This window comes from Ambystoma mexicanum, chromosome 10, assembly GCF_040938575.1.
Source record: "Ambystoma mexicanum isolate Mex_15411 chromosome 10, UKY_AmexF1_1, whole genome shotgun sequence".
Classification (NCBI taxonomy): Eukaryota; Metazoa; Chordata; class Amphibia; order Caudata; family Ambystomatidae; genus Ambystoma; species Ambystoma mexicanum.
In genome coordinates, this window is record NC_090932.1 from 1,234,003,980 (window position 1) to 1,234,019,942 (window position 15,963).

The window sequence follows — 15,963 nt, forward strand, 5'->3', positions numbered from 1 at the left end:
GCAACATGCAACAAAATATGCACCACAGATGCCACCAGTAAAGGCAAGCCCTCCTCAAAGCTGTCATTCACTGCATCAACCCCCTGCCAAATCCGAACATCCCTGAGCGACCTGGCAATGTAACACTATTAACAAATTCTTCCTGGAGAAAATTGGAAAGATTTGCCATCCTATCACGGATTCCCATTTAAACACCATTGCCCCAGCGTCCTTCCTCTGGGACATAATCAAGTAGACCTGATTCCATCCCCTCACCATTGGCAATATCAATGGCATGTTCACAAACCTCAGTCCAGTCACCTCCCATGAGTATGGCATCTTTCCTTCCGTCATCGTCCAGTCCCTCGCCAGAGAAGCACTTGGGTCACACCTCAACATAGTCAACACATCGCTCTGCGGTAAGAGTACCATGAAGCATCTCTTCCCTAAGATCTGTCATATTCTCCCCTCCTGAAAAATCCAGATCTAGAGCCTAATGATCACAGCAGCTAGCCGCCTATCACCCATCTGCCCTTCATAAGAAAGATATTGGAAAGGTATTAGAAAAAGCAGTCATTATCTCATTGCATGATCAAATCTATTACAACACTCTCCTCCAGCACTACAGTCCAGGGCTTGACTTATCCGCTGCACTGAACACAGTTCACCACCAGGTCTGGGTCAACACACGCCCACCCTGATGGGGTTCCATGACTTGCCACTACCTGCCGAACACGGATTTCATAACAGTGCCTCAAGCATCACATTGACCAGTCATTTGTCACATTGACCGAAGCCAAGTTCTTCTCACCATAGTACCTTATAACACCATTTCATCCCAAGAGTATCACTATGCACAGCTGTCAGGCTTACCAGAGGATTTAGGAAATCGTAATGGATTTTTCAAAAATGGATTGACCTATACTGTATCTTGCTACAAGCCTGCATCGTTTTTAAAACATACTCGGCCAGAATCTCTAAAAGTAGCACAATTGAATGGAGTGCAGAGAATGTGCTAGTTTCTTTTGGGCTATTTTTAGAAATGGTCAGGTCACCTTATTAACAAAGCTGAGCTGACCATTTCAGGAGGTGGGAGGAATTCGACCATGCGCATGGTGGGTGTGCGCTGGCTTGGGCTTTTTTGAAATTTTATATGAAATTGAATGAGGGTAGGTCAACCTATGTGTGGGGCTAATCTGCCCACATTGTCCTACGCTCAGCGTACGACCAACACATAGACCTGTGTAGTCTGGGTGGATGCAGCCTACAGGCACAGTCCTCCCTGTCACATTTAGTTAGAATGTGACACCCAGGAGTACATCAAGGTATCTCAAAGGCAGGAGGGCAAAACCTTCACCCTACTATGTCCAGCCTAATTAAATAACAAAGGCTTCATGAATCCGCCCTACCTTTTGTTGGCCCTGCTGGTGGCAGTGACGCATACTGATGAGAGTTAATTTAAGCAGGCCCACGAGAGGCCTGGTCGCAGGGCTAACACAATACAGGAAACCCCAACACCTTTGGTATGCATTTGTGTCAACCTGAAGCCAACTCCCCGCCTATTAGTATCAATGTCAGGGAGCTGTTATGTCTGGTACATGTGTTCACAGTAGGCAATCCCCGCACAGGGACCCCATTCAGAGGGTAGGAGTACGTGATTTGATGGAAACAGTCTGTGCACCCCACAACTTTAAAGGAAACCTGTCTTTAATCAGGAAACAAAGAGAGCTCAATTAACCACAGAGAGCCTTTGATCCACAGGAGACAGGAAGATGGGTGAGACTTAGTACATGTTTTCACCCCTTTACCTTTCCTGTTGCAAAGGACTCTGGTTTTGACCTCAAGCATAACAAAAGCTTGTTGGTAGGGACCCAGGATTGGTTCATTAAGGTAGATTTAGCCTACACCAATCACTGGGGCCCATTTGGCTTGAAAAGTGGCTTAAGACCTTCTTTTGGCAGATCATCTGAGGACTTCGCACAGAGTAAGAAGAAGAACTTGTTTTGACCCTGGCTGAAGCTACAGTCTGCCTTGCAGCTTCCGCCAGTGAAGGAATGCCAGAATTTCCAAGAGGGAAGCACGATCCCGCCCCTAAAAATCTCCTAGGGAACAGAGGGAGATACTGAATCCAGAGGACCCTCCAAGCAGCTCCAGAACCGGTACCCAGCCAACACACAGTGTGCCCTGCTATGCTCTGCAAGCAAGGCTCCTAGGTGGGAAGTGCCAGAGAGTCTCTGAACCGAACCAAGGACAGGGCCATTGCCTTCAACACTCATCTCAGCTTTGGCCCGTCCGCCTTAAAGTACAACACAAGCCCAGTGAAAAAGCTAGGAGGAGTGCATTGACAAGCATCAACCAGCGTCTGCCTTAATGGAACTTTTTGAGCCAGTCAATCCCCTCACTCTGCAACCGACCACACCACTGACTGTTGTCACGCTGCAGTCACTAACATCGTCCAAGATGCCTTGACCAGTGCTTCAGACCAACCAGCACTGAGACAACGAATCCTTACCCCGAGCTGGTATGTAGACCAACCTGCAGCCGTCTGCCAGCCTCGCTCGCCAAACTGCCTGCCGCCTGTTACCCGCAGCTGTCTCCCGCCTTGAACTCTGTCACAGAAGCTGCAAAGCACCCTGAAACCGATTCTACACTGTCGAGCAACAAGAACTTCTACAAGCATAAGGTACATTGTGGTTCTGGCCCCCTGGTCCTACTCCGAAGGCCCCTAGTGACATTTTACCACCCATTGCTCCCTTTGTGCTGAAACCAAGTATTCTTGAACTATTTCAATTAATTACTTTATTAATCTACCGTTCTGTCAGTATCCTGAGTGCATCCCTTTACCTTCGAGAAACTGTCTGTCCTCTGCATTCCTTTACAAAGTGGGTTATATTTAGGAGTGTGCTAGAACTGTCTGTTGAATAATAATAAAGTGGATATTTTTATACAACCTTGACTGGACAGTCCCTTTTATCATTGTCTAATAATTGTATTTTCGCTGTGTTGCAAGTAACCAGCGATCCACGACCTTGCGGAGATAAGCCTGCTGTTCCGTCCACATTACCAAAATTGGACAACGAGGTTTATCATTTGCTTGTGTTTCCAATCTGTTCAGATCCCTTCTGGTGTACTAGAGGTGTGGGGCTGATTGATGGTTTTGAAACCGATATTCACTGTCCAGCCCCTTCACATACATTAGTCTTGGCCGCATGCTTTTCACAGAGATGTGTCCTTGAAACGATCCTGCGGCTGTCACACTTCAAAAAGAAATCATAGCAGGGTCAAAAATGACCCTGGCATGATTTTGCCATCCCCTGCGCCTCTTTCAAAAGGCGCAGGCGGTGACTGTCATTTCAGTGCATTTAAAAGTGCATCCAGTTTGTGAATTTGGGATGCACTTTTAAATGCCCTGAAACGCCCCCTTATTTACACAAAGGGGTCGGGGGGAGAAAGAGTAACTGACTGAGCGCTTCTAAGATGAGCTCGTTCAGGTGCTCTTTGAGAATTGGGCTGATACATTTTTGGTGCAAGTGAGGAGATGCGCTTGTGCCAAAAAATGTTTTGAGGATCTGCCCCACTGTGTCACATTGACGACACCGTGCCAGATTCTCAAAATATAGCACAAATCAAAGGAGCGCAGAGAATGTGCTTGTTTCATTTACGCTATTTTTAGAAATGCTCGGGTCACCTTATTCTCAAATGTTACTTTAGCATTTCTCAAGGCGTTGGACAGTATCTCAGAGATACGCTGTCCAGCCCCCCTGAATAGATTGGTGTCTGGAGTGTGGTTTCATGGCCCATCTCTGTGAAATAATTAGGGGAAACAAAAAGCATTTCCACCAGGGTCGGACTGGGAAAGAAATAGGCCCAGAAACCCAAAAAAAAGTAGCCCACCCCTTGCCTGAAAAAAGAGGCCCGCCCCTCACCTCAAAAAAAGTGGCCCTCAAACCATCATCCGTGAATTGCGTCAATTCACGACTTTACAGAAAATGCTACTTATGGAGGGTTCATGTATCTGTTGTTACTAGTGTACTTAGCATTCTTAGGCCCACACGGGAGTACGTACAAAAGCAAACAAACAGCCCTTTTGGTTAAATCTCTGGGGATAGACGGCCAAAGGGTGGTGTTCAGCGCCCTACCAAATGAAAAACAAACATTGCCAATGCCAACAGTTAGGCCTTTTGTTTATATATGGTAAAGGCAATTGCCAGGCGGTTTCAACTGCCCATTGATGATAGCAAATTAAACAGCAAAATAATCCCCATTGCCCAAGACCGACGACAAGTGGACTTGACGAAGAAGACACTGCAGCCAGCAGGAAGCAGGCCAGCAGACTAGTTGCCGGTGGCCGCCCACAGGCCACTGCCTGCCCTGGCCAGTGGCCCCAGGGCCAGGTCCCCCCGGCAGCAGCAGGCAGACCGAGGATGAGCCCCCACTTCGCTGTGCGCATTGAAACCTGACCTGCCACACGTCTGCGAGGTCGCAGAAGTTGAAGTATCGACGGTGAGTGAGTGCCAGTGGGAAATTAGCTTGTTATTTTATTCAGCACAAAGTCGCCACTAGAATATGTTGTGTTGTTGTTAGAATAGCCTCCTGGCCCTTTCGGGACGATTTGCACACAAGTAGCGTTAGTCTCTGATTATGGAGTCATGTGGGTCGTGACAGTATAGTGGGACTGGACTGGAAGCCGGATTTGATGCCAGCAATATGAGTAATTACAGTAAGAGCAGGTTGAACTTGTGTTTTTGCAGGGTATGGATTGGCATTATGATTCAGGGAGTTATGTACTGGGATCGGATCGGGATTCTTTAAACCTTTACTGCAGTGTAGTCAGTGCAATCTTCTCCTCATCCTGGGCAAATAATATGCAGCCGGAGCGCTTGTGTTTTATCTTTTATGTGCATGCAATGCATCATCACTCTGTATATAAGGCGGGCGTGTCTGCAGGCAGAGGTTGAGGTTCTGCCACTTTATGTATTTAACCCTTTGTGCTCAGGTTCTGATGGGACAGCTTCACATGTGGGGGAGCATTCATGGCCTGTTCCGTTTGCTGTGCATATGTTTCATTAGACAAAGCTGCCAGGCTGCACTGAGTAGGAGTGGGAGTGGGTGAATACTCGTGTGGAGCGATAGGGTTGGCCAGGATGACGAGGACCTCACCTGACCATACCATATCCCTAATAAAGGTGTTTTTCTTTTGTTATAGTGACTGACCTTATAGCACCTGCAACCCATCAGCAGTTACACGTATGTGTACGTAGGTAGACTGTACTTAAAAGTAAGACCCTGTACTTAAAAGTAAGACCCGCCCTGACCAGTAATTATATCTTTGAGATCCTACGGGAGCGTTGATTTTTACTCTTTATGGCACATGTGCGCAACCAACAGAGCTATCTTTGCAGCGTGTGCCCAGGGCTGATGAAAGAAAGAGGGGAGCTAGGAATACGTTCGGTTCAGCAAAGAAAAGGGGTGCGTGCAGGAACTGAAAGTGTTACATCTTGAGGACGGCCCTGTCCTGACATCAGTGACATGTCATTGCTGGACCGCCTTGCCTGTGTCAGGGAGATTGAAGCATCGCTTGGGGGCTAGAAAATCGCAGGCTCTCCCTAGTTTTTGGTTTGCGCCCCCTGTGAATTGGCTGGCACCAAATGTGGCTTAACCACGCTCCCAACTCCTGAACATTGAACAGAAAGAGACTCGATGAACTGCTGCCTTTAGCATGTTTTTAATCTGTGTTCATTTAGGTTTTGGTATAACTCCTATCCTGCTGGGTGGACTCAACAGTGAGAAAAAATGCATGTTCCGCCGGTGGAAGGGTTCATGAATTTTTTCACATTCTTAAATATTTTTTAACCGAATGCACACGCAATGTAATTTGGTTTTGCCTGAGTGAGAACAAGAGTAAGCCTCTCTCTGCTACTATGGTGATCCAAAGGCTTCTTACATTTCAGAATTTCAGAGTTTGTGATGCGTACAATCACAAACAAAATGAATGATAAGAAAGTCAACATCTTGTGTCTTGTAAATAAAGCTTTCTTGCAGCATGTGACAATGGCGTGCAAGGTTCAGTGGGTTTATATCTCCCTGTAACCACCCGCACTCACAGGCTGCATTGTATCTGCGTGCCCGCTTATCTCCCATATATGCACCACGTGCAGTTCCTGTGATCACAGTCATGCTTGCGACGGGTCTCTAATCTTCCTCTTCTGTCGCACGTGATTACATCCGTGGACAATGAAGTAGCAGCCAGTATTGCAAGCCAACGCCATTCTTCTTCTACTGAAGACCAGAAACCTACAGTTGTTTTTAGAAGGCAACTGACACCGGGAGAAACGAGGCAGGGGATACTGGCAAGGGAATTGTGCGCAAGATCACACAGGGAGTCAAATGCATATCAAACAGGAATTCGGGAACCAAGGCACATGCACTCTAACTCTGGGGTTGTGTATGTAGATAGTCATGCTGAAATATGAAACAGGATGTGTGGTAAGTATTTAAAAGCTCTTCAAGGTTTCATGGAATGTGGGCAAGCTCCTCACTTACAATTGCTGTTACAGGTTCCGACAGCACTAGGTCCACAAGTAGAACTATCAATGCCCGGGTCAGTAAGTGGAGACCTTTGACAGACTCTTTGACAGCCTAAAGACAATACGCAAAGGTCAAGGACCACCGTCCACCACCCATGATGCCGTTTAACTCGGCCAATGAAAGTGAGGCCCTTGAATGCTACACCAGCCGGGGGTATAGCCTTGTAATGTATAGCCTTTCCATTAGCCCATTGGTGGTCGGATGATGCAGTGCGATCCACCCGTGCTCTATGCCCATTTCCCTAAGAAAGGTCTGTATTTCCTGTGATCAGCAGAGCTGCATGCATGTCAGTCAGCCTTAAATCGAGTATGTCTTCCGTTGAGTGTGTCAACAAATGTAAACCTGGGTTTACCCAATCCATCCACGTAGAGGTGTAGTCTATTACCACTAGAATATAAGTGTTGTTGGGCCCCTGTATTTCAAAGGTTCCCATTATGTATAATCAATCATTGGTCCAGATGATGATCCTGGGCAAATAATATGCAGCCGGAGCGCTTGTGTTTTATGTGTATGCATCAGTCTGTATATATAGCACAGCATTGATTGTTAGTAACACAGCCTGTCTTAAAGTGAACCACAATGCAAGCAAAATTGCCTGTTCTGCCTAAAGTCCATTTGAGTGGCATTTTCCAAAGCCACCATGATTTCCTCCGAGCCCCAGGGATAAAGGATAATTTGGCGAACCTTACCTTCTTCTCAAAGTTTGCCTTACCTTCAAACTTTGCACTCGAAGTTCCTGCCAGTATTTTTGCAAAGCAGTTTTCTGAGAGTTAATGACTTAAATGAAGCAGTAAAGTGCTACTAGTGTAATACAAATGTCTTAGTCAGGCCTGTCTTCAACAACTCAAATTATAAGCACTATGCATGTCCTTCACTGAAGTCCTCTTAAAAACAAGCATTGGCAAAGCCAACAGTTTTGGCTTGTATAGAAATAATTAGGCATTTGCCTGGCGGTGCTATTAGTTGCCCGAGTATTCGCACCATTTTGCACCTTCTATCATCAATGGGCAGTTGAAACCACCTGGCAATTGCCTTTACCATATGTTTCTTTTTCATTTGGTAAGGCGCTGAACATCACCCTTTGGCCGTCTATCCCCAGAGATTTAACCAAAAGGCTGTTTGTTTGCAGTTGTACGTACTCCCATGTGGGCCTAAGGGTGCCAAGTACACTAGTAACAACAGACACATGAACCCTCCATAAGTAGCATTTTCTGTAAAGTCGTGAATTGACGCAATTCACGGATGATGGTTTGAGGGCCACCTTTTTGAGGCGAGGGGTGGGCCACTTTTTTTTGGGTGTCCGGGCCTATCTCCGGGCCTATTTCTGGTCCCAGACCGACCCTGCTCGTCTCTTACGCTTTACTTCGACCCTCCATTCTCCCCTGCAACTGTCTTCAAATGTTACAGTACTCCATGTCTCCAGTACTCCATAGATCCACCATACAACCCAGTGCAATGCAGCTGCATTAGTAATCACGCTCGGTCTGGCTTATAGGGCAATAGGCCCATTGCCGAACCAAAAAAGGAAAATGCTTGTGTGAGCCCGTTTTTGGGGTCAAAGTGGGGAACTTTTTGGCCAATGTGGACCAGTTTGATGAGTTACTTCACTAAGCGGCTAATAGTTTTGACCCGTGTTGCTGAATAAATATTCTTTAAAATGTGCAATTTGCATCACATTTATCAAAAACCTCCCCTTTGGGTACTATTCAAACAGCATCACAATATGAAGGAATTCCCATTTGCAACCGTGGGCCACGTTGTCTTAGGTACCCGAGACATTTGTATGCCCCAGTCCGACCCTGTTAGTAATCTGCGTATATGGCATATCCTTCACCACTAGGCTTTCCTGTTGTTTAATCATCACTCTTTGCAGTATCAGGCATTCCAAGCCCCATAGTTGAGACTTTGGGCCTCATTACACGGTAGGCGGTAAGGGTTTACCGGTACCGGTAAGGGCACCGGTACCGGTAAACCCTTACCGCCTTACTACAAGGTCCCTTTGCGGGACCCGACCTTAATGGCTGGTTTTACCAGCCGTTAAGGAACGGGCCCGCAAAGGGACCTTGGTGCTAATTACGGTACCGCAATTTGCGGTACCGTAATTAGCGCCCTCCCCATTCCCATTGAGCCCTATGGGGGCAAAAATGGGAATGGGGAAGTGCCTTGGTGAATGGGGAATTACCACCCCCGCTCACCTTGGAGTAGGGCAGTAATTCCACCATCCACCAAGGCTGACACAGTAAAATTCCGGCAGCAACCATCCCCATTGCCGCCTACCGTGTAATGAGGCCCTTTGTCTCAAAAGATATCTCCACCTTTTTCTTTTGTGTTTTTATCAGGCTAGCTTCTCTCTCAGCCCTCAGACTTTCCTCTTGACCGAACACCTGTGTTAATCCCTTCTGATGGAATTTTTCCAACTTTGACTTTGCCTGCACCTCAAGAGCACTCTGCAGCCACGTGCCATGCCCCAAAGGCGCATTGCTAGCATTTCTGTTTCTACCTTTTCCCTATGTAGATATGAAATGTTAACCTGGGGTTGCCTGCACATATGCACGTTTTCTGCCACCTCTGCCTGTCGCTGCTCTCTCACTGCAGGGCTGCTCCTTTCTGCCATGATAGTGTCCTGCGTTGCCATGTAATAAGGTGATGCTGGAGTATAGGGGCCAGGTGCAGAATCAAGGCAGTGATCACTTGAGTTATAGGTACAATGGGGAGGCAGACACAGGCTGGTTTGATTGTGTAAAGTCCCAAGGCAAGTACCCCCATGGTATGGCCCAGTGATTCCCTATGACAGGCCTGTGCTACTTGCGGCTCAGCAGATGTTTTTGACTATAACTGCCAGGATCCCGTACAAGTGACTGCTGGCAAGGAATGATGGGAGCTGTAGTCGAAAACATACAGAGAGACAGAGGTTGCAGACCCCTGCCATTTGGGAATGCAGTGAGTGAGTGGCACAATGAGTATTTCCAGGATAAAAGGGTATTATCCCAAAAAGTTAGATAGGAAGAGAAAGAGTAGTGCCAAAGCTGGGCGGGTTATTTGGCTTTCCTGGGCACTAGGGAACAGCCGGAGCTCTAATGCAGTGATATATGGGTTTGGAGTAGCTTCACTCAGTGGAGAAGAACATGGTAAGGTAGCTAGGTCAGCCCCCCTGTGATCAGAGGCAAGAGGGGAGTTTATCAGTGTGGTAAGTGGAAGAGAGGAAGAGAGGGAAAAATGGAGATAGCACCAGGGTACTCACTTCCACATGCCATTTGAGTGGTTATTCTTCACAGTGGAGCTCCCCTCAGCCCAAAGATTTTCCAGAAGCACAGAAGGGTTAATTGCAATACACATCTGCAAGCTTGCTCTGCATCTCTTTGTTCCCTTTCTTTTAGCGTTTCTGCACTTGGCTAATGAGAAAAATAATTAAAAAGCTTTTGGCAGTATGTATATGTGTCTGTCCTCTAGCTACACAACTGTGTCAGCATGCTCCTCATGTGCGCACGTCTATGTTGGTGTAGCTTCGTGCATGGCTGTGAGTGTACATTGTGACTAACGTGGCTATGTCGTGATGTCATTAATGACATCAGCACAATGGTTCCTCTGCATTAGTCCACGTCGTTCATCGAATCGCTTGCATCCATGACCACCGTTGAAGTACCTGTATCCATAAAGACAATGATTGAATACGGTTTGAATGGCTGCCTAAGAGAATATCTGTCGGCATATGTAGATGTCCCTGGCCCTCCTGGGGGCTGTCCGAATAGTGAGTTGCTTTGTGTGTTTTTAAACCATCGGGCCGTCATGTTCATGGAGGAGAGGAGGGTCATTCCAGGGACCCTCTCACCAGTCCCCCCTCTGGTCCACTTGTCGGCCAAACCACTGTACCTCGTCACCATAGCTTTTGGTAGCCATATCTTAGTTACTCCTCCCAGATCTCCATAGTAATTTGCATGGTCATTGAAACTCCAGGTCATATAACTGCAGTCCCCTTCCGGGTTGCACCACACCCATTTCACTCAGTATCTGTTGTTGTCAAAGGGATTGTTGAATGTTATCATCTCAGTCAGGAACAGTGGGCACTCCTTTATCTTTACCCCCCTGTTATAGAACGTGCAACAGGAACTCCCGATCTTTGCGCAAACTCCTCATTCCATTGCTGTGAGAAGGTCTAGAAAATATCTGTTCTGGAGAGCCATCAACCATACTGCTTGGAGCTCTTCTTTTATCGCGTTGAAGCCATTTACTGTAGAGTTTGTCTGCATAAACTCCCATCTTGTTATCTGCAACCATGTTCTGTTTGTTTATGTCTGTACAGCTGGAACTACTGACGCAAAAAATATATCTGTCCTACCAAACAACCTGTGCTCAGGTGGTACATCATCTAGCGATGCTTCTGATGAGAAATAGTTCTCTTTTCACTCTACTCACTTCTACTGACAGTTTCTTTTTTCCCTTTTCCTCCAATTCTACCGATCTCCTCTTTCTCATGTTAGCATCCATCTTGGAGAAGTCCTCTATCTTGACATCCTTCTGTAGCACCACCAGTGCTGGCATATTGATGTGTACCAATGAGCAAATTCCTCCCCAGTTGGGTGGCATCTTCTCGTATGCCTTGTATCCACACGCCCAATTGTGATCCATTAATACTGCTGTGGCAAGCTTCATTGCTGGATGCTTTTCTGTGTATCTGCACTCCTTGTTTTCTCCAACCTTCACCATACTGTCATTCTGGTAACCTAATGCTGGTTCCTTCAGTGGTATTATGGGCATTGGTTCAGCTTCATTGTCCACCAAAGGTCAGTAACTTGGTGCTTGCATCCTATTCCTTCAGGACTTGTCATTTTCTCCTTGTACTGCGTTTACTGGGGCTTGTACTAAGGAGTATGCCTTGCTACCTACTGCTCCCTCATTCCATTCTTCAGCTGTGTATACCTGGAACGAAAGGGATGGCGTCCTACCACTTACTTTTGGTCACTTTACATATACATTTTTGTAAAGGCTGAGTTATTCAGCATGCATGGTATGACAGAAGCCATTTCATTAAGCTAACTCTCATACACAAGGAAGAAGACGAGCAGTTAAGCCCTTAAAGGTTACACTTAGCTTTTTCTTTAGCCAGTGTTAGTAGGTGCAAAGTAAGTTTCTGCGTTAAGTTAACATGACACTTTTTAGTTTTTTTGTATACATATAAATCAAAAAACATTCATTTTGTTCAACAAATGCATCAAGGAAAAGTAGCAAATGCTTAAGAGGAAATTAACAGACAAAACATGTAAAAACATAATCAGGCTTAGTAATTTGCAAAGCCATATGAACATTGGTGGTTGGCCTAAATGTGCAATATGTACAAAGAAACATAATATAGTGTTTTAACACAAGGCAACCAACTGTATAGAGTGCATGGAGTCAAAATCATTAATCAAAAGAAGTCATTTTTTCTGACGCTGGGCATATTGTTGTTGACTCATAGAAAAAGGGACCTAGTCGTTGGTCTGGCCATACACGAGCATTTATGGTCTTTCCCAACATCCTGGTTCTACTCCTATTTCCTTGACCCCCCTCTTCTGGCAGGGCAATTCCTTCAGTGTTATTGTTTTTGTCTCTCCTTTCTGTGGGCCGTCTGTTATGTATTGTATGGCCTGGTCTAGTTGCCAATAACTGTTCATCATGTCCTGAGTCTTTATATAACTGTCTTCATAGGGAAATGTTGCCTTGGACATCTATCTCAATGTTGCTGTTTTCCCTTGGAATCTTCTTTGGGTTTTAACCATGGATAGGTACATAAGGCATTGTGCTCTTGCTGCTGGTATTTCAGTTTCTATAAACGTTCTGGAGGCACTCATGGCATAGGGGATTAGTGAGCAGACATAGCAGCTCTCCCCAATGGTATCTTTACCTACTTTGGCCATGTGTCTGGACCATATGTTGTTAGATACTCGAGCAGTATCAGTGAGATATAGGTTCACTCATCCCATGTCTGTGTCAGCACTGCGCGTACCTCACCTTACTGTGCTTACAGGGCTCCCTTGTCCATCTGGCATGGTCATTCCACCTGCTGAAGTTGGGGTTATGTTAATAGAGGATACAGCGGTAGCATTAGATACAAGGGATATTCGCCAATGAATGAAAGCAAAAACGCGACTTGGATATAAGAGACAAGACAAAATGAGCATCTTTTTAGTAACTGTTTCCATTACCTGTGCTTCTTGGATCCTGGTGCAGCTTGAAGATATCAGTCGCTCGTCTAAAATGCGCAAAGCATGCGTTATGGGATTAGTATTGTGTTAATTCAAGCCATGTGGACCATGTAGTCTTCCATGGCAAAGATGAATAGTTGTTCCCCGACAGCTTGAATTCTAGGTTTGCGGAGTACTGCAAGTACGGATGGGTTTCCTATTTCTAGTTGTGGGTAAACTTGGACCAGATGTGCTATGAAGACACGGAAATACACATTAAGGTGATGTCTCCGTGTTCGTTTGGACCTCCTAACAAATTGGACGAATTAGCCTTCGAAGGTTTTAGCATGGAAAAAATGCAATAAAAACAGTTGCACTTTCATGATGAATGTGTGTGGAAAGAAAAATAACAGTGTACCCTCACTCTAGATGTGTAAGAAATCCTTGCCCTAACTCTGCAGCCCGTGAGCAAGTAACTATTGGGTGTCATCTGTTGGGTTGTGCTGCTTCCAGGTTATTGGTCTGCTCTTCTGTTTGTGAATCATTGGCCATGTCAAGGTCAGTGCTAGGAGAGGCCACTGCTTTGTAGGGCTTGATGTCGCCAAGGTGATTCCAAGAGTTTTTACCAACCAATTTGACAGCTCGCTCAGTTACCAGTTCTACCACATGCGGTCCTGTAAACCATGGGCCATCCCACTTCCGGGAAAAAGGACACAAAAGTACTGTATCCTCTGGATACAAGAGTGGCTGCTTACGTAAGTCCTTGTTGGTCTCAATGCCGTCACTCTCTTCTCCAGCTTCAGGCCTCTTCTGTTGTCTTTGCAGCTTTCGGGGAAATAAGATGCACTAGCAATCACAGAAGTTGTATACTTGTACATTTCTTGGCCCAATACATCGGACACATTCTCAGCATCTTTGATTTCCCTAGTGCGAGGAGCCAGGGGAAGTCGCATGCGCTGTCCTGTCACCACTTCCTGTGGAGTTAAATGGTGGTCGGACCTGGGCTTGTTGCATAATGCGAACAAGGCTAAGGGAAGGCAATGGAGCCATTTTTATTCAGGGTCTTTTTAGTTTTGGCTATAGCCTCCTTGAGCAAGCCAGTGAGGCACTCACACACCCCATTTTCCCCGTTTTCTTGCCGATGATAGGCACAGGAGAAATTGTGTTGGATTCCTAACAAGGTTGTGATGTGCCGTAAACATCTCATTGGCGAAGTGACAGCCATTGTCAGACCGCAGGACCTCACACACGCCCAATCATCAGAATATCTCCCGGACTAGGAATTTCACCACTCTAAGGGCATCAGGATTGGAACAAGGACCCGCATCAATCCAATGGGAAAATTGACTCACAACCATTATCATGTAGCGGCACCCATGGCAAACTTGGATCATGTCCACATAGGTGTTGGAATGGACCCACTGGGCGAGGTATGGCTCTTCTCCCTACCCTTAATGTATGACCTGCTGTATATTGTTTACACACTAGACAATTAGTTATGAATTCGCCACGTTAGGACAGAACCATGTTTCTCCAATATGAGCAGCAAGCACCTCCTTCCCTGTATGGGTCGGATAGTGAAATTGTGTCAGTGCAGTGTGCAATAATGTGCATGGCATTACCACCTTCCCTGTATTGTTTTGCCACCATACAGCGTCTGTCGGGAACACTGTACATCCCATCCTTAGCCACAGCTCTTTTTCTTCCCTGGATGCAGCTCCCCAGAGCTCCATAATCTGTGTCACTGTTAATGTGTTGTACCCTTCGTTTAGTATCATAGTTCTTGCATAATTGTACACGTGGGATGAGGCCTCCATTTCTAAGATGTCCCAAAATTATAGGGGCATTTTTCTTCCCCGTCTGGTGTTTCGTTACCCCTGGATATGGGATGCACCCCTTTTGTGTTTACTTGGCCTTTCACTATTGCTATTCGATCTCAGAGATCTATGACCTCTATCAGGCTGCCCAATAGGAGTGTGTGCTGCATCTGTGACTCATCAGCATGCCTAAATCCCCTCATCATACAACGTGACAGCCCAGAATGCACTCTGGAGGTCACGTAGGCTGAATCTGAATAAATCGTCACTTCCTTCTCCCTGCTGTGCTCTAATGCCAATATTAAAGCCACTAATTCTGCTGCTTGTGCTGAGTAATATGACGGCAGGTGTGTGCTTGTCACTACCTTGCTTGTCCCGTGCTCTCTCAACCTCACAACTGCTGTCCCAGTATGTCTTTCCCCAGTCGTTTGGTCAATTGTGAAGACCCATCAATTTAAAGTATGTCTTCCCCCTCAAGTGCGTCCTCCTGTACCTTATGACTGTCACTGAATTCTTCTAAGTTTGCTGTGCAGCCGTGTGCATAGTCACCTTATGTAAGATGTCAGTGATGAAAGTCGCCGGGTTGACAAGTCTGCATCTCAGAGAGTGTGCTTTTATAGTAACGCCTTGTTCCCTGAAGCTCCCTGTGTTGTCAATGTGCTCTTCAGTTTTTCCAGTATTGCAAAGAGAGCATGCTCTACGTAGAGAGTGGGGCTGCATCCCATGGTAATACTCGCTGACTTGTCCCCTGCGAATGTGGCTGCAGCCAATGCCTGTAGACACTGATAGTGTCCTCCCATTACTGGGTCTAAATTCCAACTGTAATAGGCTAGAGGCTTGTGCCCCATGCTTGCCTTCTGTGCCAAAACTGCGGTCATAACTACTCCATCGGAGTGTGAGAATATGAAAAATAACCAGGTTACCGTAGTGACCACCTTACTCCTAGTCCATAGTCCCCTTTCCTCCATACTTATGGGACATTCCTCTGTCCTGCAGGACGGGACCGGAGCACTTTGTAAAAAGCATCCAAAAATGTTGCAAACATTTTTTAGTCCTTCCTCTCTTTCTGCGCGGGGCCCGGCATGCGGCCATAACCTCACCCATCTCTGCTCCGCCCCACGCATCGCCCATCAGTCCTTTTCTATCACCAGGTCAGAGACCCCTTAGCAATAACAGAGGAATCTTATTAGAGGGGACGGCGGGTGGCCGTATGGAGGAAAGGGGACTATGGACTAGGAGTAAGGTGGTCACTACGGTGAGTAACCTGGTTATACTCCTACTTCCCGTCCCCTTTCCTCCATACTTTTGGGAGATTCCCAAGCACTCCTTAAAGGAACTATGGGTGGATGGAAAAAAAACCTTACTGAAAAAGGTTCTTCAGCACAACCTGACCAAACTGAGCATCAGATCTTGAGCTC

The 15,963-nt window shown here is 46.3% G+C and overlaps 1 protein-coding gene across 2 annotated transcripts in view; it reads left to right on the forward strand.

Annotated features, from left to right (window-relative positions):
• The window catches only part of NOS1 (nitric oxide synthase 1), an 833,905-nt gene that overhangs the window by 477,594 nt on the left and 340,348 nt on the right, over positions 1-15,963 (forward strand). The gene's annotated exons all lie outside the window — the stretch shown is intronic.